Here is a 24,827-nt window from a genome sequence, read left to right on the forward strand (position 1 = left end):
TTTGTCGATTTCGTAAGTCAAATATTTTAGGATGGATTTGGAAACCCAAAAATAATTTTGAACCTAGTAGCACTAACCAACTAGGACCCAAGCAAGCTTGGGTACCTAAAAGAAAGTAATCACTATGATTTGCAGGAACACCACAAGAGAAGTCGCAAAGGAAAATAGTACTTAGACAGTGCGTGTTCCAGTCACATGACAGGTGATAAAAACCTATTCAAGGAAATTACAAAAATAGATGGAGGAAGCGTTAAGTTTGGTGATGACTCAAACGGAAAAATAATCAGTACCGGAACAATTCCCTTCAGCAACAACTACTATATCACTGAGGTTTATCTAGTTGATGGACTTAACTACAATCTTCTGAGTATAAGTCAACTATGCGACTCAGGGTATAAGGTCAAGTTTAAGAATACAGAAACTGCTATTGAATATGAGACACGTAAAATAATCCTCTCAGGTAAAAGGTATGGAAATATTTATATTCTTAATGGTGTTAAAAATATAGATAGTCATATCTGTTTAACATCCATATCCGATGATCCCTAGTTATGGCATAGGAAACTTGGTCATGCAAGCATGCATTTGATAGAAAAACTTTCCAAGCATGAGTTAGTTATTGGTTTACCCAAACTGAATTTCTCCAGAAATCATATATGTGACGCTTGTCAAATTGGAAAACAAACTAGAAACTCTTTCAAAAATAAGGATATTGTATTTACTTCTAAGCCTTTGCAACTGCTTCATATGGATTTATTTGGGCCTACTAGAACTGCTAGCATAGGAGGAGAACGATATGCTTTTGTTATTGTTGATGATTACTCACATTGTACTTGGGTGATTTTCTTATCTCATAAAGATGAAGCGTTGAATAATTTTGAGATTTTTTGTAAGAAGGTTGAAAGAGAAAGGGGCATCTGATTACAACAATCCAAAGTGATCATGGAAGAGAATTTGAAAGTAGAGCATTTGAAGACTTCTGTAATGATCAAGGATATACTCATAATTTTTCTGCACCAAGATCACCCCAACAGAATGGAGTTGTGGAAAGAAAAAATAGAACACTACAAGATATGGCAAGAACTATATTTCTAGATCATTCACTACCAAACCATTTCTGGACAGAAGGAGTAAGTACAGCTTGTCACATTCTCAACCGATGTCTTATAAGGCCTATTATGAAGAAAACTCCTTATGAACTGTGGAAAGGTAAAAGTCCTAATATTAGTTACTTTCATCCCTTTGGAAGTAAGTGTTTCATTCACAATAATTGTAAGGGCAATCTTGGAAAATTCGATCCAAGAAGTGATGAATGTATTTTTCTGGGTTATTCAATAAATAGTAGATCATTTAGAGTATATACCAAACACACACTGTGTGTGGAAGAATCTGTGCATGTTATATTTGATGAAAATAACTCCTGATCAAGAAATGAATTGTTGTAGGCGATGAAGATCAAATTCAAAAAAGTCAGGAGACAAGCAAATCGCAAAGGTCGACTAATGAATCTGATATTGTGATAGAGTCAACAAGTGAAACCAACAACAATCCACCAGAACCTCCGAAGAAGTCAACTACTCATGTAGTTCGACCAAATGAATGGAGAAGTGAACCTAAATATCCTCAAAAATTCATCATAGGAGACCCAAGTGAAGGAATGAAAATCGGGAGAGCTCTCAAGAAGAAAGCAAACATAGCACTAATCTCTCAGATTGAGCCAAAAAAAATAGAGGAAGCTCTTAAAGACTCAAGCTGGATGCAAGCGATGCAGGAAGAGCTAGATCAATTCGACAAAAATCAAGTATGGAAATTGATACCCAAACCTGAAAATGTTCCTATAATTGGACCAAAGTGGGTCTTCAAATATTAATAAGGATGGAAAAGTTGTAATAAACAAAGCCAAATTAGTTGCTCAAGGATATTCGCAATAAGAAGGAGTCGACTATGACGAAACCTTTGCCCTAGTAGCTCGACTGGAATCTATACGAATTTTTTTGTCATATGCATCATTTAAAGGATTCATGCTATTTCAAATGGATGTTAAAAGTACCTTTTTGAATGGTTTCATTGAAGAGGAAGTATATGTGAAGCAACCCCCTGGGTTTGTAGACTCAAAGTTTCACTATCATGTGTATAAGCTAACTAAAGCGTTGTATGGACTTAAGCAAGCTCCAAGAGCATAGTACGAAAGATTAAGTTCATTTCTTATTGATCATGGATTTACAAGAGGTAAGTAGACACTATTATATTTATTAAAAAATCATCATAAGGTAATCTCATTATTCAAATTTATGTTGATGATATTATATTTGGTAGTGCTAACCCTCTTATGTGCAAGGAATTTTCAAATCTTATGCAAAGTGAGTTTGAAATGAGCATGATGGGAGAACTAACGTTCTTCCATGGACTCCAAATCCAACAATCTGAAGAAGGAACGTTCATATACCAGACTAAATATACAAAGGAGTTGATCCAAAAATTCGGCATGAGCGATGCTAAAGCTATTGACACACCAATGAGTCACTCAACAAGTCTCGACAAAGACGAACAAGGAACTCCTATTGATGAACTAAGTATCGTGGAGTGATTGGTTATCTTCTTTATCTAACTGCTAATCGACCAGATATTATGTTTAGTGTATGTAAATGTGCCAGGTTTCAGTCAACTCCTAAGTAATCTCACCTGACTGCAGTAAAAAGAATTATTCGATATCTCATTGGAACTGTCTCTCATGGATTATGGTATCCTCATTCTAAAATGTTTAAATTAGAAGGTTTTTCAGATGTTGATCTTGCAGTTGATAAGGAAGACAAAAAAGCGCAAGTGGAACATGTCAATTACTTGTCAAAGCATTGATATCTTGGAACAGTAAAAAATAAGGATCAGTTGCATTATCCACGACTGAAGCTGAATATATTGCTATTGGACAATGTTGTGCACAATTATTATGGATGTCTCATCAACTTGGTGACTATGAATTATTTTTCAAGCCTATTCAAATTTTCTGTGATAATTCTAATGCTATATGTCTTTCAAAAAATCTTGTGCATCATTCTAGGACAAAGCATATAGACATCAAGCATCATTTTATTAGAGATCATGTTCTTAAAGGAAATATAGAAATATCTTTTGTTGGAACAACTAATCAATTAGCAGATATTTTTACTAAGTCTCTATTAGAAGAAAGGTTTTGTGCTTTAAGAGAATTACTTGGCATCATTTGCATTAATAGTTAATTTTAGGACCTATCTGCCATTATTTTGGTTTGTATGCCTAATGTTTTATTTCTTGTTTTATCACTAATTGCGCCTCCATTTTCCCTCTCTTTTCCTTTCTTTTCACATCAGTTGCGAAGTTCAAAGAAGGAAATCCAATCATCGCATCTGCACAACTGACGTTTTTTCCTTTTCTGTACTCAACCGTCAGAATCCCTCTTTATAATACTGAATTTTCTTTTCAATCTCCATCGTCTCTATCGCCTAGAAAACCCTTCTCAGAAGCTTTGCCGAAATAGAACCCTTAAATGGCTAAAACCCCAAAAATCCCTCTACCTCCACTAGAAAAGTACTCGCTCCAAAGAAAAACCCCCTTCTATGCCCCCAGAACAGTAGACCAAAGGTCCGATTATTCTGAAGGTTTTGCTTCTTTGCAGGCGATTTTTCTAACCATTCTCGTACCCTAGGATAAAAAGCTTTAAGAAAACGACCTATGGAAGACCCCCCCCCCCCTAATTTCCTCCATTCCAAAGAAATCCAAGATAGATCTTTCTAGTTCCCTAGAATCAGACCTAAATTTCTGGGATTCTCAAATAGGGATGTTTTCATCGCCCTGAAAGACAAGCCCATTGCTCATGGAAGGGTAGTCGATTTGACGATATGGAAACCCTAAACTATAAGGTTAAAGATCTTTTCGTTTATCAAGGGTGGTCAAAGTTCTTTTCTATTCCTCCGCCTAAATTCTATGAACCCCTAGTTAAAATGTTTTACGCAAATCTTCCCTCTAGTAAGTCTGATAAGTTGGAGTCTTTAGTGTTAGGAAAGCGTATTGTTCTTGATTATGCTATGTTTGATTCAATCTTTCAGTGAAATGTTCTGTTTTCTCCATGCTTTTCAAATATACCTGGCCCGATGATTTTGAAATTTCTTTTGATCAAGCTAAAAGCTGTATTGCTGAGTGTTCCTCTGAATCCCTCCTAAACCAGTTAGGCCCTAGTGATGTTAGTTTCGAAACTCGAATCCTGGCCCATATTATAGCTACTACTCTACTTCATCGCACTGGTTCTTTCTCCACCTTCTCCCAAAGAGACACCTTTCTGGTTTATTGTCTTGTGACCAAACTCAAAATCAAGTTATCCTCCTGAGTCATCAATTTTATGATTGAAAGTGCAGAGGATCCTACTAGTCTACCCTATGGTATGGTCATCACTCACATCTTGGAAGCTCACAATATTTCCATATTTGCATGCCCCTTTACCTCTCTTTTGAAATATTACAACCTCATAGCTTTTGCAAGTATGGTGTATATGTGTGTGAAAGGCTCATGGGTTAAGAAACAAGAACGAAAAGTCAATCATGCTCCAATAGATTCCAAACCCAAACCTTCTACTTCCCATCCTAGCCTCAGTGATCCTGACCTTGCTGAAAAGCTTCGTGCCATTGACAATCAGCTCTCTGCAATCAAAGATCTTCTCACTGCCACTCAGTCCACTGTTGGTGACATTCATGTCATCTCCAAAGAAATAAGGTCTAACGTCTCCAAGATAAGAGTGACAGTTCTCAGAGTAAGGGAAAACGCTGTCAAGGCATTCAAGGAGGTTCATGATAGGCTTGATGGAATGAGTGTTTCAGCCAATGCTAGCTTTGATCGATTGAAGGAGGCGGTCTGCAATACTCTCACCTACTTTTTGCGTCGTTAATGTGGATGTTTAAGACAATTTTTTTTGCTGTGTTGTTTTTGGACTGTAGAATCAGTTGGTGGATAATTTTTTTTTGTTTATTGTTTTTGCTATAACTTTGCTGCATATCATGCTATAAATCCTGGTTTTGTACATAGTTTGCTTCTTCTATTCCCTCTTTGTTGATGTCAAAAAGGGGGAAAAGGGGGTATGTATCTATTTGTACATGTACACAAAGTTGAGTCCACTGAAGGGTAAGTGCAAGTTAGCTGCTAGGCACCTTTTGAGGGGGAGTCATAGATCCTGTGCAACAGAAGTCGACTACAAGAGCATCATCAAGTATAACCATGGACAAGTCAACTGCTCTCATTGAGAGGGAGTAAAATACAGGGAAGTCAACTGTTGTTTATACATATATATTATTTTGTCATCATCAAAAAGGGAAAGATTGTTAGATCTGATTTTAATGATGAAAATAATATATCCGCTCTATGTATAGGAACTCATGGATAATATTCAAGATTAAGGAATCAATCAGAGAAGATCAGGGAACTCATGGATAGCGTACGAGATTGAAGGAATTAATCAAGGAAAATCAAGGAAAGCATCCAAGATTAGAGAAATCAACGACACTGACGGAATCAATCAAAGCCTAGAATGAAGGAATCAAATCAATCAAGAATAATGAAAAAAATCAATCAAGCATACCAAATCTGGAAGGAGCAAGATTTAAGGAAGCATATAAGGGAAATAATTCAAGTCTCTCGTCAAGCAAAGCCATTGCTGTATAACCTTATTCTTGAAAAGAATCAATTTCTTTCCAAGGATCAAATCTCTTGGGTTGGAAAATCTCTCCAGAAATCAAGCCTCTCTCAAAGTATTTAAACTTGTATATGTACCCTAGAGCAACTTACTTTGATCGAACCAAATACCCTCTCTTTGTTCTACTGCAAACAAATATTGTAGCTCTACTAGACCTATTATGTAACAAGTTAGAGAAGAAAGAGAGAACAACACTGGTGAAGCATCGTATCATAAGAAATGAGTGATATAGGAAGTGAGCCATCGGTATAAATCACACCATTCTCTGTGTACTTGAAGAAACTCATTCACTAAAAGAGAACTCCCTTGCAACCCAAGGGGACTGGACTAGGATTCACATTGAATCCGAACCAGTATAAAAATTCTTGTATCTTTAATTTCTGCATCTTAAATTATGTCCTTACTGTTATCAAGTTATTACATCTAGTCGACTAATTAGAAAACTAGTCAACTGGTAGCAATTAAGTTTAAAAATAAACAATTCACCCCTTCAGCCGCGACGTTAAATCAAGAGTTTGTTGGGAGGCAACCCAATTATTGTATTTTTCTTTATTTTTTGTGTTTTATTTTGAATTATAGATGTATTGACATGTTTATGAATGTTGCAGGAATGAAATTGTGCGAATTGGAATGATTCGGGGTGAAGAAATCATGACAAAAGATCAAATGTGGCTAAAACTGAAAAGTTGAAAAATGGCCAGACTAGGCTCGTCTAAATTCGCGCCTCGCATGAAGGCAGACGTGGCCCAGGCCAGCCAAAAAATCAAAAAACAGTAAAGTAGGGGCATGGCACTCTCCACTTCGTGAATTTTTTTTTATTTTTCTTAATTTTTTTCTTTTCTTTTTTTCTTCTTCTTCAAGGCTAATGTTTGTTCCCAGGTATAATATTTCCACCACCCTAACCCATGTTCCATCTCTCTCACGTAATAGACCCCGTCAAATCCATCGTCCCCTCTAGTCTAAAACCTCACTCCCGTTTCTTCATTTCCCTCTCGCACCAACCCCCCCAATCCCTCATACAACCTGGTCAGACCTCCCTTTTGCTCGTTCCTATCCCCTCCCATTTCCCTTTGGTTTATTTCTTGTTTTTCAACTTCTTTCTTGCTATGGTTTATTTTGCTAGAATAATTGAATTTTGAATTTTGGAGCATAATTTGCTCAAGATTTTGTTGGTTGTTGTGCATGGTAAGGTGAAAAACTATAATTCCCACCACCTCACTCAAATTGGGAGGGCAAAACACATGTTACTTGCATTGAAATATGATGGTAAATATTATGCATATAAGGTGTTCGAAAAATTACCCGAATGAAAATTTTGATAGGTTTTGCGAAGTGTGAGTAGCAAGACTAATTATTTTGGTAATGTGAGCATCTATTGAGTGTGGGGTAGCCGTTTTGGGGGTCTTTGCACTTAAATTGCATTCATTTTAGAACGAATGTCAACCCGCGGCCAACTTAGGCATGACTCATGCACGACGTGTGTGTCGTCCTACCCACTTGATTTTCAACGATGCTAAGTAACCTTATATCAATGTAATTAAGTTGTAGTAGGCACTTGTACCCTGGTTGCACACTTATGCTCTCGGGCTAACTGTGGGGTGCAATGTATACCGCCATGACTCAATGTTACACATTATACTAATATGTGTTTGGTATCTTTTGCAGGTGATATGGCCACTCGAAAACACCAACTAGAAGCCATAGAGCTGGTGGTAGTGGTTAGCCACCTCCAAAGAAACCACCAACTGACAATAATGTAGCGGAGACGAGTGCTACATAGGCACGAACAAAGGCTAGGCATGCAAAGGAAAGGACTGAAACTTATAAGGTGGACACTAAGCCCACCAATCTGAGCACTGAGCTGCCTGAGATATGATGAGGGAGTCTCTTACACCCACTCTACTATTGATTATTTTTTGTATGCTTCTATGATACTGTACAACTGGAGACAATGCACTCTCTTAAGTATGGGGTGGGAGTGTCAGAATTTGATTTTTGTGGCATGTGTTTAATTGCTTGTGATACATTTTGTTATGATCACACTCAAGGCCATTGTAATTGTATAATTATAGTTAGCTTTTTATTGGCATAATTCCGGATTTTTTTAAACCACGGTTCTTTTTCGAGGATGCCACTTTTTTGAACCGAGTAGTCTTAGGTAGTTTTTCTTTCTCAAACTTTGTAAAAGAATTTGTAGACTTTGCCCGACGATGGATTGCTTGGACAATTTTCTTGAGGGTTTAAAGTCTAAAAAAAAAAGACAAAAAGATTTTTTTTCCTTTGTTTGTTTTGAACTGATATAGGAATGGGAAGAGATTGAGTATTGTGCTTCATGATATATTTTATATCGGGTCTTAGACCTGGAGCATTTGTGCTTAATACTTTCTCTCAATTCTTGTGAATATGTGCCTTGAGAATATATGTGATTTTACTCTGACTTTTGGGCCTATCTTTTGAATCTTGTTATGTACTTCCTATATGGTTTAGTTTTATGATGACTGTGCTTAGCTACTTTAACTTGAGAGTAGGGTCTAAGTCGTCTTAAGTATGCCATGTGCATGTCAAAAATTGAAGTTTGAGTTGTACTCTGTGCCATCCCGAGGTAGTATAGAACTTGCCCCGTGTGTGAGTCAAAACAAAATGATTAAGTATCGTTAGAATAGGAGATGATATAGGCATTTCTTTGATTTATCAGTGAGCCACTTTTGTCCACCAATGCTAATATTATCCATAGTCAACCATTTTGTGCTTGTAGACCTTTTCCTTGGCACCCACATTACAAGCTAAATTCCGCTTGTTCTTAATCAAATCTTGTTCACCTTTTACCTCTGAAAACACTTAAGTCACTATAAGAGTAAAGAGAGATACCGGATAACATTTGAGTAGTACCATAGGAAGGCCGAGAAGGAGCGTTGTGTTTAAATGAATTACTAGCTAGAAATGCCAAAAAATTAAGGGGAGTGTAAAAAAAGAGAGAGAAAAAATAGATTTTGAAGTATACCTCCCCAGGAATTGATCTGGGCTAGTAAGCATCGACGTGACGATATGCTTAAAAAAGAAGGGCCTAATTGTGTATTGGTTCGTGGCATGACATTGACTTGGTCATGATGAGAAGGCGCTTGAAAGTGAAATGTAGTGTACTAAAGTACTTAGGAGGGATAATAACTATTTTTTCCAAATATATCCTACTCATCCCTTAGCCTGCATTATAACCTATGAAGTCCTACTTGATCCGAATCTATGCGAACTTAAATTAGTCAAGTCTAACACTACGGCAAGCCTATGCTACGAATTTGGGGTGGCATATGAGTTATTTTTGCGAGAGTGAGTGAATTCTTTCGATTGGAGAGTCCTTAAAATATACTTAAACTTATTTTTGAGTGTGTGGACTACTTTCTCTCTTTGGTTTGTTGGTGAGGGCACGTGATTTACAAAAGATTGGTAAAAGCCTTGGTTTTTTGAGTTGGCCCAAGAAGCGAGTCTTAGTTTGGGATGTATTGGAGTCAACTTTTGAGGCTAGGGTGTTAGAGAGAGTCACACCATTATTTTAATTAGTCTTGGCATGACGTAAAGCTTGAGGAAAAGTACGAATAGTGCTTATGCTAGGTTCTAAGCGTTGGTATAAACCATTGTCATTGGTGTGAGACTTGAGTAGGTTTGGAAATTTGTTTCTTGCCTATATGCTTAATCTATTCTCTCGGGGACGAGCAAAAGTCTAAGTTTGGGGTGGTGATAAATGACCAAAAGTGCATGATTTTAAGTGTATTTTCATCTCATTTGTCGTGTGAGTTGCGGGAGATTACATGATATTTGAAGTGAATTATACTCATTATGTATTTCTTATTTGTAGGAGTGAGCTTGAATGATAATGGAGCAAAAGATATCAAATTATTACAAAAAAGAGAAAAATGGAAGGATTGGGAGCTCGTCTATTCTCGTGCGTGGCACGAAAACGGATGCGAAAAAGGAGAAAAGTGAAGGCACAAAATAGCTAATTAAAGCAAAGGCACGGATCGCTTCGCAAAATGGAAGAATTTTAAAAACTGAATCCGCGTCCATGGGCACGCAACGCGCGAAGGCAGACACGGATTCCAGCTTCTCCCAACCGAAGTTGGATTGGAAAATTCCTCCCTTTAGCAACCCTAAGTGATATAAATATATCAAAGAATGACTATTTAAGGGTGCCACAACATCTTTGAAGGAAGAACAAGCAAGGAGCAAGACGGAAGATTCGGAAACGAGTTTTTATCTTTCTTCTTCCCTTCTTCTATTATTGGTGATGAATTCTTATATTGTAGTTGTGAAAACAATTATGAGTAGCTAAACTCTTTATTGTAGGGTTTGATGGAATCTCTTGGAGGATGAATTTTTGTTGCGTTTAATATAAGTTTTCCATTGGATTTTCTCTACTTGTTCAACTACATGATTATTGTGGTTGATTGAAGGGCCCTCAATTGACTATGTCTATTTAGTATGTATTACTTGAAAAAGTGTACATTAGGTAGTTGTTGAACAACATCACTTCTAACATATATGAGGGATCAATACGGAGGGTTTAAAGATGTGATTAGGAATAACGAAACCTTGGTGCGATCTTAGCGAGCAATAAACTAGTGCCAGCTAGCGTAGTTCGGAAGAATACGTCTAGTAAATTGTTGTATTTGCTCGGAAGCGACACCTAAAGAGCTCATGATCGGTAGAGAGTATCTAAGCGAATTTATATGAGACGTAGCAGGGAGGATTCCGATAAGAGGGAAAATCGTAACACTATATCTTTCCAATCTTGTCTACAACATTTGCTTTGTTAGTAATAAAATTACAGCTTTTTAATTACCTTATTTTTTGTTAGTAAACAATCAACTCATTATTCAATATTTCTGAAAGTTGATTACTTGAATTCTTGCGAAACTAGCAGTTGTCATTAGTAGGTTAATATCCTGTGGGATTCGACTCCGGACTTGTAAATCGGATTATATTTGCAATGATCGCTTAGTCTTTTTTATAAGGTATAATTGGGCGTAATCACCTAGCTAGCATAAATAATTGATTTTCTTATTAAAAAAAACCAACTATTACTAGAGGCTCAGCCAAAGGCAGTGAATGCATTCATGATACTCGCAATTGAGTCAAAGGCGGACTAGAATGTTGGAAGTGAGTTCAATTGAGTCAATTAGGTTTCGACATATAGACCACAGGTATATAAGTGAAACCCCCTAAAAAATAGAACAAATATCAAATTTTGAACTCATAGTTTAGAAAAACTCAGAATTTTAAACTTAATTAGTTTAAAATGGAATCTATTTATTGTGCATATCTTCTGTACCAGTAGTGTTAGTGGTAGCCTGGTGTTCTATTATTTAAGATTTCTATTACTATATGTTGTCAATTCGCTTTGTTTTCTTATTATCTTGTATTGTCAATGTTTATGCTATTGTTTTTTTATATTTTTTCTAAGCCAAGGGTCTATTAGAAACAGTCTTTATCTTTACGGTAAAGATAAGATCTGCATACATACTATCTTTTCTAAACGTCCCTTGTAAAATTATACTGAATTTGTTATTATTATTATATTCCTTGTGCATGTCCTACACAAACAATTGATAGGGACATAGGGTTATGAGGTTTATTGGGCATTTGCATGTTATTTCTGTCAAAAAGGCCCCAAATCTGAACCACAGACATGACATTCATATGGGAGGGCGGGAGACACCAATCAACTGCTAATACAAGCCAAACAAATCCTGCGCTCTTGCTTTGAACATCGTGCCTCTCTTCAGAATTTCATTAGGAAAAAACTCATACACAAAAAAATACCCAAGAATTTCCATGTCTACCAAACCGTTAAATCACTCTAGATTTTTTTTTTAAACATTGATAGTGTAACAGAATTTTTATAATATCAGATGAATTAAAAAATAATTACAAATACTCCCTTCGTTCCAATTTATGTGAACATGTTTGACTGAGTACGGAGTTTAAGAAAAAATAAAGACTTTTGAAATATGTGGTCTTAAACAAGTCAAAAAGGGGTCCATAGTATTTGTGTGATTATAAAAGCTTCTCATTAAGGGTAGAATTGTAAGTTTAAACTAAATGGTTTCCAAATTTAGAAAAGATCATTCTTTTTGAAACGGATCAAAAAAGAAATAGATTCACATAAACTGAAACGGAGAGAGTAATTATTTACAACAAGTTGGATTTAATAACATGGAAAATGAAAAAAAGTAATCCTTGACGACATGCTAAAATATATTTATATTATTAAAAAGGCTCGTTGTCAGCCTGTAGAAGTTAAACTCGAAAAAATTCTCTGATGACCAAAAGGGCAGCCCGATGCATGAAACACCGGCGTTGATGCAGGATTTGGGGAAGGACCATACCCAAAGCAGGGGCGGAGCTACCACTTTAGTTACATGTTCGAATGAATCCAATAACTTTTGTTTAGACCCTATATTTGCATAAGAAAATTCATTAAGTATGTATAAATATTCAATTGCGAACCTAGTGACAAAAATAAATTATGGGTTCAGAGACATTCAGAACCCATAAACTTCAAATTCCCGCTCTCTAACTCAAAGGGGTCGGATGTGATGTAGGTAGCCTAATCTGATACAAGCATTAATGACTAATTTCTTGGCTCGAACCCATAATTTATAAGTCACACGAAAATAAGTTTACCGTTGCTCCACGGTCTTCTCTCTCCGATGACCGAGCCATGCAATCAGCCAAGTAACTCCAAAAAAAAAAAAAAACAAAAAAAAAATTGGAAAACAAATTTAACGTTGGCAGACAATTTATGAACACATAAAACAGATAAATACTGTAAATCATACTATCACTATCATTTCCTCATAACATAGAGTGAGAGAGTGTATTAGTTCTGTTGCTATTCCTAGCTAGTCAATAAACGTAACAAGTGAGACCTTGACATATGCTTTTGCAATATATGCATGCATGAATAACTAGGGCATGTACAACTTGTTTCCACATTTGCACCTCCAAGCTTCTGGGTAGTACTCCGTAGTCACCGGAGTCCCTGGCGGCACCGCCACGTGGATCGGCCGGCATGGCGTGCATCTGCCGCATTTTGACATGCACCGCGGCGGCGATGACCCGAGTCCGCCTAAAATCCTCCTTGTAGTACTTCCCGTGTTTAATTTCTGCCTCAATAAACATCAAGGTATTGTTCACATAAATAAAAAATAAAAAAAGAGAGATAATTTCTAACATGATAGAAAGAATCTTCACATTTGGGCATCAAATATTATTACAATTCAATTTATGCAAATGGTGGTTTAGTTATTAGTTTTTGAATTTCAAATATTTAAAATACTAGTGAAATATAAAATTGATTTTTTACGAGTATTTCAAGTAAAGAATTGCTTCGGTCATGAATTTTCAACTTTCACAATTTTTTTCTAGGTGAAGTTCATATACAAACACGATAACTCTATTTTTTTCTTTAGTATTTTTAGGTGATCAGTAACTCAAAATGTCACTAGTTAACCTATGGCCTCGGGCTAATATATATATATATATATATATATATATATATATATATATATATATATATATATATATATATATATATGTGTGTGTGTGTGTGTGTGTGTGTGTGTGTGTATTAGTTTAATATAAACATTATATATAAAAAAAGTTATCCGATATAGATGATAATGAAGCAGAAGGGGAGCCTTGAAACAATAATAAAATTGTCTATGTGTGACCTATAAGTCACGAGATCGAATCATAGAAGTCGTCATTAATATTTATATTACGATAGACTATCTACGTCACACCCTGTAAAATACGACCCGACGTAAATACAAAATACTTTATACACGAAACTACTGCCGTACTAAACAATTACGAAGAAAGATAGGAACATGGTTCCGTTGAATGCGCCGGTTGAAGTTTTGAAGACAAGAAGACCGATTAAGATGAGGACAAATTAAGACTGTGTCTTTCATCTAGATGTTAGCGTGCACGCCTTGACTTTTCCTATTGTTGGATGGACTTGATCATTGGAAAAAGCAAGGGGAAAATTTCTGAGTTATAATTTTTTAAGTAATTAAAAAATTTAACTTTTTGGGAACCATGTTATTTATAATAATGATAACATTTCAAAAAGTCTAAAATAATTTAAAGAATGGATAGATAATGATAAAAGTAAAATAGGAAAAAAATTATTTTTATCTTAATTTGCTAAATTAGACAAGTAAAAATTAAAATTTATATATTTTATATAATAGACAAGTAAAGTAAAATATATATTTGAGATAGATAATACTAAGTGCCCGTTTGGACATAAAATTTGATGGAAGATTTTTCTAAAAAAAATTACTTTTTTCAAAATTAACGTTTGTTCATAAAATTTCTAATTTTCACTTGAAGATGCATTTGAAAATTTTCGAAAATTTGAAACACTATAAAAAGTTATTTTTCAAAATTTTCACTAAAATTACTCACAAAACTTCAAAAACAACCCAAACTAAAATTTATGTCCAAACACAACTCTAAATTTCAAATACAAAGAGCCCATTTGGCCACGATTTTTTTTTTACTTTTTCTCAAAATATGAAAATAAGTGTCTGGCCATAAAATTTTCAACTTTCACTTGAAGAAAAACTTTGGAATTTTTTGAAAATTTATTAAACTCCAAAAAGTTGTTTTTCAAAATTTTTATTCAGATCACTCACAAATATTTAAAAACAACTCAAAATTATATTTATGTCCAAATACAACTTTAATTTTCTAATACCATTTTCACTTGAAAAAAAATTAACTTTTTTCAGAATTTTACAATTCTTATGTCCAAACGCCCACTAAGATATTCCCGATTAGGTAACCAAACCTAAATAGATTATTGTTTATGCTAAATGGGTACACATAATTGTCTGTAGTAAAATGTGAATTATTAGGATAAATAACTTGATAGTACTAATTAACGCACTAAAATCTCTATATATACAACAATTACTACTATTATCATTTTTACATTTTTAACGGGTGCATGAACACTAAAAAGACTAAAGCGGCTTCAAATACATAATAAACCTAAAGTAAATATACTAACATAAATAAAAGAAATTGCAATTAAATTTGTGTATATAACTAAAATTCTACTCTGACCATAGTTAGGAAATTAAATATAGTCAGTTAAGAACAGACCTGAAAGGAAAAATCAGCTTTAGCAGCGAACGCAAAATTGATTTCTGCAAAGATGAAAATGAAAAGAGCATGAAGTCAAAAAAGAAAATTTACACTTAGCCATAACTAATTAATGTTTAACATCTATAAACATTAAAAATATAAAATAAAAAATTATAAACTATCATGCCATCTTAATAATAATCAAAGATAACTACTAATAAATCAATAAAATTAGCAACCCGACAAAATAAAGCAAGTAACATCACAGTACATGTTAAATTGCATTGTTAGCACTAATAACAATAATGTAGCATTAATAACAAAAATATCTTATTGTCAATAAACTTGGGTAAGATCACTTTTAACCAGCGATCAAAATTATTTATATACGGTTTATCAGCAAAAGTATATAAAATTTATATAATTTTTTATATTATATATATATATATATATTAAAAATAGCTAATAATTAGAGAGTAGTTATACAACGTCATTTTTCCAATAAAACTTCGCTCGAGAATAATTAAGAAACTGAAAGAAAGTTACACTTATCATATAAAGATACTTAAATTCTATATTATTTATTACTCCTCTGACTTTTATTTGTCATATTTCGCTTTTCAAAGTCAATTGGACTAATCATTGAAACTAAATTGCATTAAATTTTCTTAATATTTTAAAGTTATAATTTAAATATTCGAAAACTATGCGAAAAGTATTATAATTTATAATATTTTTCATATCAATACGATATAAAAACATATTAAAACGTTGGTCAAAGTTTACGCATTTTTACCTTGGAAAAGCGAAACGTGAAAATGAACGGAAGGAGTATATGGGCAGAGCTACCCTTGTTCAAAGGGAGTTAACCGACACCTTTTTCACCGGAAATTTAACGTGTAAATAAGTCAAAAAAATTATGTATATATACTACATATATCTTGATTAATCCCCTTTAACTTATTCATGGGTTACTTCTTTATATTTCAGACTATCTTTAAGGAAAATTCTGACTCTACTGACTATCTGATAAGTGTATGTTTAACTATGAAATTAAGCAGAAACTTACCCAAGAGACTTGTAGATTTGAGGGTGTTGTAGCCTGCAAAAACTGAGAGAAAGAAGAAAGAGATTGCAAAAAAGAGAAGGAGCTTTTTCTGTATAATAATCCTCCATCTAAAACTGCAGTAGTACTCCATTGGAGATCAAATGATGACCACAAAGATATATTATATAGTGATATTAAGACAAATTATCCCAAGATTAAATCAAGATCTGATAAATACATATCTGATAATTACTTTGATCATTCAACAAATAAGATTTTCTTTTTGGGATATATCCAAGATTTCTGTACAAGTGGTGGAGTAGTTGTATACTGTGAGTTTTTAGCAGAAAAAATTGAGGATGACTGAAGAGAGCAAAGACTAGAGATAGAGAGAAAGACTGTGTAGTTAAGAAAGTAGAAGAAATAGTGGGAAAATGCAGAAAGAAGGTAGAAAGAAAAAATTTACAATCTTATACACATGGATAATGTAGAACTCATATTATCAGTATATATAATTAAAGTCCTTTTATACCCGTGTAGTTTGGCATGTAATAGCAGGTTTGTTACTATGTTTGTTGGGTTATCAATTACTATATAATAAAGGTATTTTGTAATTACTTTAAAGTTAATCTGATTATGTAAATATTTTTTACACTTCGGGCATAGCCAACTCCCATAGTTTGACGGGCAGTGTGTACAAGGCCCGGGAACAAATTCACCGTCATATGGTTAACCGACGATTATTAGCGATTCTGGTTATCAGTAAATTGATGATAAACTAGGAACTCATGTTTTTAATTATATTTCACACTCTAATTGCTATACTTTGATTGTAATTGAGTCTAATTGCTAGTACTTTATACTTATTACGTGTGTTATGCCGTGTAGGATATGATTTCGAGTGAAGAAGTAAGCTTGGAGCTAAAATGGATGATTAAGTTTGGAGCTAAAATGGATAATTTGGAGCTTTGAAGTCTGAGTAGAAGCTCAAGAAATTAAGTCGAGATCACGTTCGGGAGTCAAGGACCAAGTCTGGATATTAAAAAGTGAGAAAAAATTACTCTAAGAAAACTGCACTACCACGCCGCGAGGCACAAGGTGATAGTGCAAAATTCCTGCAAAGTGAAAAAAATCTGCTCTCTGAACTTTTCCATTGGCGCGGCGCATGGGGCGTCGCACCTGTATAATTTTCTTAGAGTGTTTTCCCGTTTTGGCTTAGAAAGGATAGTTTCGTCCGGACCCGCTTATACATGGTATAAATATATCAAAAATACATTTTTGTTGGGACTTTTGACCTACGAAAGATTAGAAGAGCATTGGAGACTCTAAAACACAAGAATTCATCATTCTTTCCTCAACTCAACACCCAAGTTTGGATTGAATTCATATTTTTTTAATCTTTAACTTTCTTTGTGAGGACTTTTTCCATGATTATGGAGTAGTTTACTTTAAGGTTTGACTGTTATGGTATTTCGATTGATATTTGTGAATTTTAACTCTAGTTGTCTGCATGAATTCATTTATTGAGCTTTGAATTGATTGCAAGTTTGTTCACCGAATTATTTAATCGAAAGATGAATATTTTAGGTGATTATCCTTGCATTATCTGTGTCACAACCCAATTTTTATTATAGGTCGTGATAGCGCCCAATGTCATCGCTAGGCAAGCCAACGGTGAACTACCCATTTAATTATTTATTTTAATATTTTTAAAGTCTTTGGGGTTTCTTTTTTGCACTTAATAAGAAAACAAATAGTAAGTGAACGTAGTAATGTAAAGCATAAACTAAACGTGAAAGTAAGATAGCAAAATAAATAATCAAAACCCATGAGTGTTCACTAGAACTTCCAAAATTCGGTGTCAAAAGTGCACGAGAATCTAATAGAATATACAAAAACTCTCTAAAAACTACTGTCTGAAACAAAATAGACAAAAATGATAAAACATAACAATAGAAGGTTCCGGGTGCTGCAGAACAGAGCATAACAAACAGCTCACCACTACGCCTCCAGGTAATGCGGATGCACGCCCAAACGAACTCCAGATGCACCTGCCTCAGAACCTGCACAATATGTGCAGAAGTGTAGCGTGAGTACATAAACAACATATACCCAGTAAGTATCTAGTCTAACCTCGAAGAAGTAGTGACGAGGGGTCGACATCGACACTTAATAATGGGCAATATACATAATGTGCAAGAATATTAAATAGGCATGCGCAACATCAATAATGGAATAAGAGGCAACAACTAAATGATCCTTTAACAAAATAACAATTAAAATCTCCAACTATCACATGCTAATCTCAACAAGTAAGGGGCCAACATGTATTTATAAATTTTCAAGTCATGAAAGACATATCAAGTATAATAGGACTGCGAGTGACAATACGCACGAGTTATGCCGGGTCTACGGCCCGTTCCATAATAATCGTGTACATACACTACCGAGGTCGTATGCCCCAATCTATGGATGCATCCCATAATATATATAAATATTGCCGAGGCGTTCCGCCCAATCCGCAGGAATAAGAAAACTCTTCAGATTACAAATTATGTATTTACAACTCCAAGGTAAACCCACCAAAGAATATAAATTTCCATCAATAATTAAATATTTCACCAAATCTATAAGTAATGAAGCTCGATTTAACATAATATTTAACCAATTTTTACTTATTAATTCAAGCAATTAAAGAAGCAAGTTGAGTTCAAATAGTGCAAATAATAGCATAATAAAGGCTTATGTCTACCCGACATAACATGAATTTTAGCTACGCACGGACTCTCGTCACCTCGTGCGTATGTAGCACTCATAACTAGTAGCAAATAACAATTTAAACACCTATGGGGTTAATTCCCTCTTACAAGGTTAGGCAAGAGACTTGCCTCGTTCTCAAGTTTACTTTTCGGTCAACAAATCACTCTAAAAGCCTCAAGTCGATGCCAAATAATCCGAAACTAGACAAAGGTTGTACAAACTAATTAATAATTTCTCAAAAGTTCATAATTTAACTATTAGAGTAATTACCCACACAATTTAGAAGATTCCTAAAATTTACACACGGGCTCACATGCTCGGATTCCAGAAATTTTTGTAAGTAATTGTTACCCACAACCTCACGAACACAAATATATAATTTCTACTCAATTCAACAACCATTTTCGTGGTCTAATCCCCTTTTTATCAAAATCTATATTTTTCAACAAAATACTTTTTTTTTTATAATTTCCATGTTAAGATCTACCCATAATCTATGTATTAAACTCACATTGTCTAGAATACACTTACCTCAAAATGCTAGGCGAAAATCCCTCTCTAAAAAGCTCCAAAATTGGCCACAAGATGAGAGAAATAAACAAAAGAGGCCAAAGTCCCATTTTAATAAAGTCTCTACCCATGGTTCCTTCTTTGTGATCGCGGAAGAGGCCTCGCTATTGCAATGACAAATTGCCCAGGCCCCAGAAAATGTGTTTCGCGTACGCGAAGAAGGCCCTGCGATCACGAAGGCGTGCCTGACCAAATCTTCGTGAACGCGACCCTACCTTCACGAACGCGAAGGACAATTGGCTAGCGACCCCCAAACCTAACTTCTTCTACGCGAACGTGGGCACAAGTATGAGAACGCGATAAACAATGGCCCAGAGCATTGCGATCGCGAGCTCTCCTTCATGAACGTGTAGAACAAAACCTCATCCAGTCTTATTCCTTCATCGCGAACGCGAGAAAATCTCCGCGTTCGCGAAGAAGGAAACCAGAACCAGCAAGTGCAGAAGTTTTGGACTAGCTCCGGGCGGTCCGAAACATACCCGAACCACTCGGGGACCCCGTCCAACTGCACCAATAAGTCCATAAATATAATACGGACCTACTCAAATCCTCGGAATGCATAAAACAATATAAAAACTAAGAATCGCACCTCAAAACCAAATCGAATCAACTTATAAACTTCAAACTTCTCAACTAGCTCTGAACGTGCTGAATAATACTTGTACTACCCGGAATCACCTCAAATTTTGCGTACAAGTCATAAATCATCATACGGAACTATACTCAAGCTCGGAATCCCAAACGGACCTTGATAACTCCAAACCAAATTTAAAGAACTAGAAAACCTTCAATGAACCAACTTTCAACATTAAGCGTCGAAATGCTCCCGGATTACCCGAAATCCGATTCGAACACACGTCATACGACCTTATTTGAACCATCAAATCCTGGTTCCAAAGTCATTTACTCAAATATTGTCTCAAGTCAAACTTGGCCATCATAGGCCACTATTAAGGAACTAATTGTTCCGATTTTAACCCGAACCCTTCCAAACCTAAATCAACCATTCCCGCAAGTTATAAAATATTAAAAATATATACGGGGAGTCTTAATTAGGGGAACGGAGATCTAAAAAGTAAAACGACCGATCGGGTCGTTACAATCTACTTTGGTTTAATTTAGTGATTCTTTTAAGTAATTGAAAGAGCTTGTTGAATTGTTGACTAAATCAAGTTAGGAGAATATTCGAGAGACGTTTTTCTAAAGACTCCATTAACGTATTCTTGCATATTTTCACATGGCTTTATATTAATTCACCTCGTAGAGTTAAGATTTAATCGAGAGAGGAGTCTTGGTTACATGTTTGAACTAATCATTAAATGAATTCGTGAGAATCATTAGAATATTAGAGTGAACTGAACTAGAGTTAGATCTCGAAAAGCTATCTTGCACCTATCCTTTCACGACCCTTATTTCTCCGATTGGTTATTTCAGTGTTGCTCAAATCTTGTCTTTCCTTGATTAATTGTTAATTAATTTAATTTTAATAGTTAATTTTAGTTCAAAATCACTCAAATCAAGTGTTGATCATCCTAAATGGCGTTAAACTAGAAATTACTCAAACATCATTTAAATTCAATCTCTATGGAGACGATAGCAAGCATCAATTTCTTGTTGTGTTTTGTGCTCGACATACATAAAACTTGAAACTTTTAATCAGTGATAGCAAGTCAATTATAATCTTTATCATTTTACATATGAGTTTAAGTTATGGGAATTAACCGTATATAGATATTTTACATCATCTTAAGTTGACAAATAACAATAGATAACTTTCTATAACAAGCTTACTAAGCTAACTGGAAATAAAGTAATAACCTAATATAGTTGATTATATTTTAATACTAGTGTAAAACTTTTTTATACTGTTAGTGTAATAACTTAAAGCTATTAAGAATTAATGTTTATCGTAGAGATATATTTGTGATTGTTTTATCCGTTTAACTTCTATTAAAAAATTCGTAGTACCAGTAAATGTAAGTTAAGTTATTTACACCGTCGGTCATTTTCCTATGTTTTACCATGTCTGGGTCTCAGATTCTCCTGCAGACATTTTCCTAGTAGCTTCAAGAATTACCCAACACAGCAACAAACTTCAACAACTTCCCAGCGATGTCATTCTGCAAAAAGTTACTCTCCTTTTCCATAAATAGGTACTATAGTACTAAAAATAGTTAGCAATATAACTATATAAGTACCAGGAATACTTCTGATTACTAATTGATTACTGTTTTGCAGTAGTATTAATTTTACGATATAGTTAATCAGCTTATAAATAGTTTAAATTTAATGTAGCGACATTATAAAAAAATATTTACAAACGAGTCACTTAAATGATAATTACAGATAAATTTCTATAATAAGCATCAATTGATAACATGATAAAAATTGTAACCAACCTACTATCACACTTTAAACTGCTTTAATAGTATGAAAATTAAACTCAAATGGTCATACCTTTTAGTCTACAGAAAAAAAAATTGGAAAACCTTCTATTCAACCCATCATTTTCTGCTATACAAGCATATGGAGAGAGATAGAATCACAATCTAATCCAAAGATCTTCTGTTGAAAAGGATAACACTTAATGTCTATATTTAAGCCTACATATATTCCACAAGAAATTGACCTGAACATATATATATATATGTGTCCATGTGTTGTCTTAATATACTTGTATTTTACCAACAAGGATTCACTACTAGAAAAATATTAATTAGAGGGTCACCAAGTACAGTGGTGACAGCCCCCCCCCGTGTGGTTTCATATTTTTGTAATTTTTAGGTTATTAGTTCCGGCATACGGGCAAGCAGCGGGGATTCACCACTGGTTGCCGTTAGCAAGGGACAACGGGAATTTGGAAGGAGAGCGTCAGGCCTCGCTGATAAAGATAACTTTTATATTATTTGTAATTATTCATTTATGTAGTTATCTTGTAGAATTCTTGTACAACTTGTACTCTCGTATATGTATAAATACATGGTTATGTGGCCTTAGCAGTTAAGCTGGCCATCATATGCTTAATCTCATCTTGGTATCAGAGGCCATAAAGATCCATATCAATGGTCTCAAAAATTTCCTCTCTCCACCACCCAAACAAGCATGACTCAATCTTCACTTGGTCTTCCCATTCTCCCTCCAACCGTTTCTAATATCAAAGGTTTTGTCCCTGTTAAATTAACATACATCAATTATCTTACTTGGAAGAAAGTTTTTCTTACTGTTCTTAAAAGTCACAATCTTCTATCCCTAGTAGATGGAATCATGTCATGCCCCTCACAAGATAATGCAGATTATAAGTTATGGATTCAGTGTGATACTATCGCAATGAGTTGGATTAATGCAATACTTTCTCCAGCAGTTCTTGACACTCTTCTTAACTATGGTTGTGAGACATCCAAAGAAGCTTGGGATACACTTGCCTCCCTCTACCTTGACCAAGTTTCCTCTTCTTCAATCCATTTGAAGTCCAAGTTCCAAAACTTCAAGAAAGCTTCTCTATCCATGGAGGATTATTTACAACAAATTCATTTTATTGTTTGCCCTCTTTGAGCAATTGGAAACCCTGTAACTGACGAGGACTTAGTTACTCAAGCACTGCAAGGATTGCCTCCCTCTTATCACACTTTTGTTTCTGGCCTAAATGCTACTGGTACTCTTCCTTCATTTATCGCGTTGCGACCCTTATTGCTTACTGAAGAAGCCCATATTAAGGCAGTCACTCCAGATGAATCAAACTCACAAACGGCTTTGACAGCATCGACTTAGGCTAAAGGTTCATATGATGCTCCCTCTCCATATCAAAGTTCATATTCTAGAGGATAAAATAATGGTCGTGGACGAGGTAGGACCAATAGAGGCTACAATTTTAGGGGTCGTGGCAAAGTAACCAACATTCTCCTCGCTCTTTTTCTCCTCAATGGCCTGGTTTTCAATCATCCTTTCGCCATCCCTCACCTATGGCTGGGGTATTGGGATGTCCCCCCTTTAATCCCTCTAATCAGTGCCAAATTTGCTTTCATTTTAATTATACTGCGCTTGAATACAAAAATAAATTTAATCATTCTTATGCTTCTAATGTGCCACCTAAGTCTTTTGCAGCTATTAGCCTGGAAGAAGTTCGTCCTACTACTTGGTATCCTGACTCTGGAGCTTCAGCCCATATGACCCATGATCCCACTGTTTTATCGTCTCCTTCCTCCTACACCGGATTATCCCAGGTCATGGTTGGTAATGGTAATCTCCTTCCTATTCTCTCTACCGGCACTTCAACCATTCCTACATCTTCTAGGACTCTACCTTTACGCAATGTTCTATGTGTCCCTTCTCTCGAGGAAAAATCTCCTTTCTATTCAACGACTTTGTGCTGATAATGATTGCGCTATTCAGTTTACTGACACTGGTTTTTTTGTTAAAGACAAGAAGACCAATCAAGTATTGCTCCACCATGATAATGTTGGGTCACTTTACCCTTTTCAAGTTATTCCATCTTCGTCCTCTCACCTTTCTCTTTCCTGTGATGTTTCGTCTCCTACAATTTGGCATCAAAGGCTCGGGCACCTTGGTCAAAGATCTCTTACTACTTTAGTTCATAGAAAGTTAATTCCTTATGTTTCATCTTTTGACAATAATTCTTGTATTGTTTGTCATTTGGGCAAACAAACAAAATTGTAGTTTAATCTTTCAGTTAGTCGTGCAAATAAACCTTTTGTTCTAGTTCATTCTGATGTAGGCAAGCTCCCTTACCCTCAAATTCTGATTAGCGTTACTACATTCTTTTTCTTGATGATTACACCAAATTTTCTTGGATTTATTTGATGCACGACAAATCTGAGGCCTTTGACAAATTCAAAGAATTCTATTTTATGGTTGCTATATTTTTCATTCTTCTATTTCGTATTTTCAATCAGATGGAGGAAAGGAATATGATAATCACAAATTTCAAAGTTTCTTTAAGGACCGTGGCATCCTTCATCGTTTCTCTTGTCCTCACACCTCTGTCCAAAATGGACGTGCAGAGAGGAAACATCGTCATATTAATAATATTTTGCGATGTCTTTTATTTCAAGCTTCTATGCCATTATCCTTTTGGGAAGATGCTTGTCTTTCTGCTACTCATTTAATCAATATTTTCCCTCTTCCAGTTCTTAACTTTAGTTCACCTTATGAAATGCTTTTTGGGTGTTCCCCAGATTATAACCTTTTTAAAGTTTTTGGTTGCTTATGTTTTCCATTTACTGCTCTTGGTCATAAAAATAAATTCGAACCTCGTTCAATTCTATGCTTGTTTCTGGGAACTTCCACCAAGCACAAAGGTTTCAAGTGCTTGGATCCTACTACAAATAAAGTTCTAATTTCTAGGCATGTTAAATTTGTCAAATACATATTTCCGTATCTCTCAATGTTTCCTAGTAACTCCCAGGCTCCTTTTCTCTTAAAAGATACTGATTTCAAATCACCTAATCTTGATTATTCTCCCACGCTTTTCTCCTCTCAAAATGATATTACACATAACTTATCTGATAACTTAAATGCAACCTCTTATAAGAAGTCTTCCCCTTCAATGCATGTTTTACATGA

At 35.0% G+C, this 24,827-nt stretch overlaps 1 long non-coding RNA gene across 1 annotated transcript; it reads right to left on the reverse strand.

Annotated features, from left to right (window-relative positions):
- Positions 1–12,532: 12,532 nt before the first annotated feature.
- LOC107785425 (uncharacterized) lies at positions 12,533–16,415 on the reverse strand. The gene is made up of 3 exons (XR_012707385.1): positions 15,939–16,415; positions 14,888–14,931; positions 12,533–12,876 (listed from the first exon to the last, which is right to left on the reverse strand). It is a non-coding gene; the product is annotated as an uncharacterized LOC107785425 (long non-coding RNA).
- Positions 16,416–24,827: the final 8,412 nt, after the last annotated feature.

Source organism: Nicotiana tabacum, chromosome 3 (assembly GCF_000715075.1).
Source record: "Nicotiana tabacum cultivar K326 chromosome 3, ASM71507v2, whole genome shotgun sequence".
NCBI lineage: Eukaryota > Viridiplantae > Streptophyta > Magnoliopsida > Solanales > Solanaceae > Nicotiana > Nicotiana tabacum.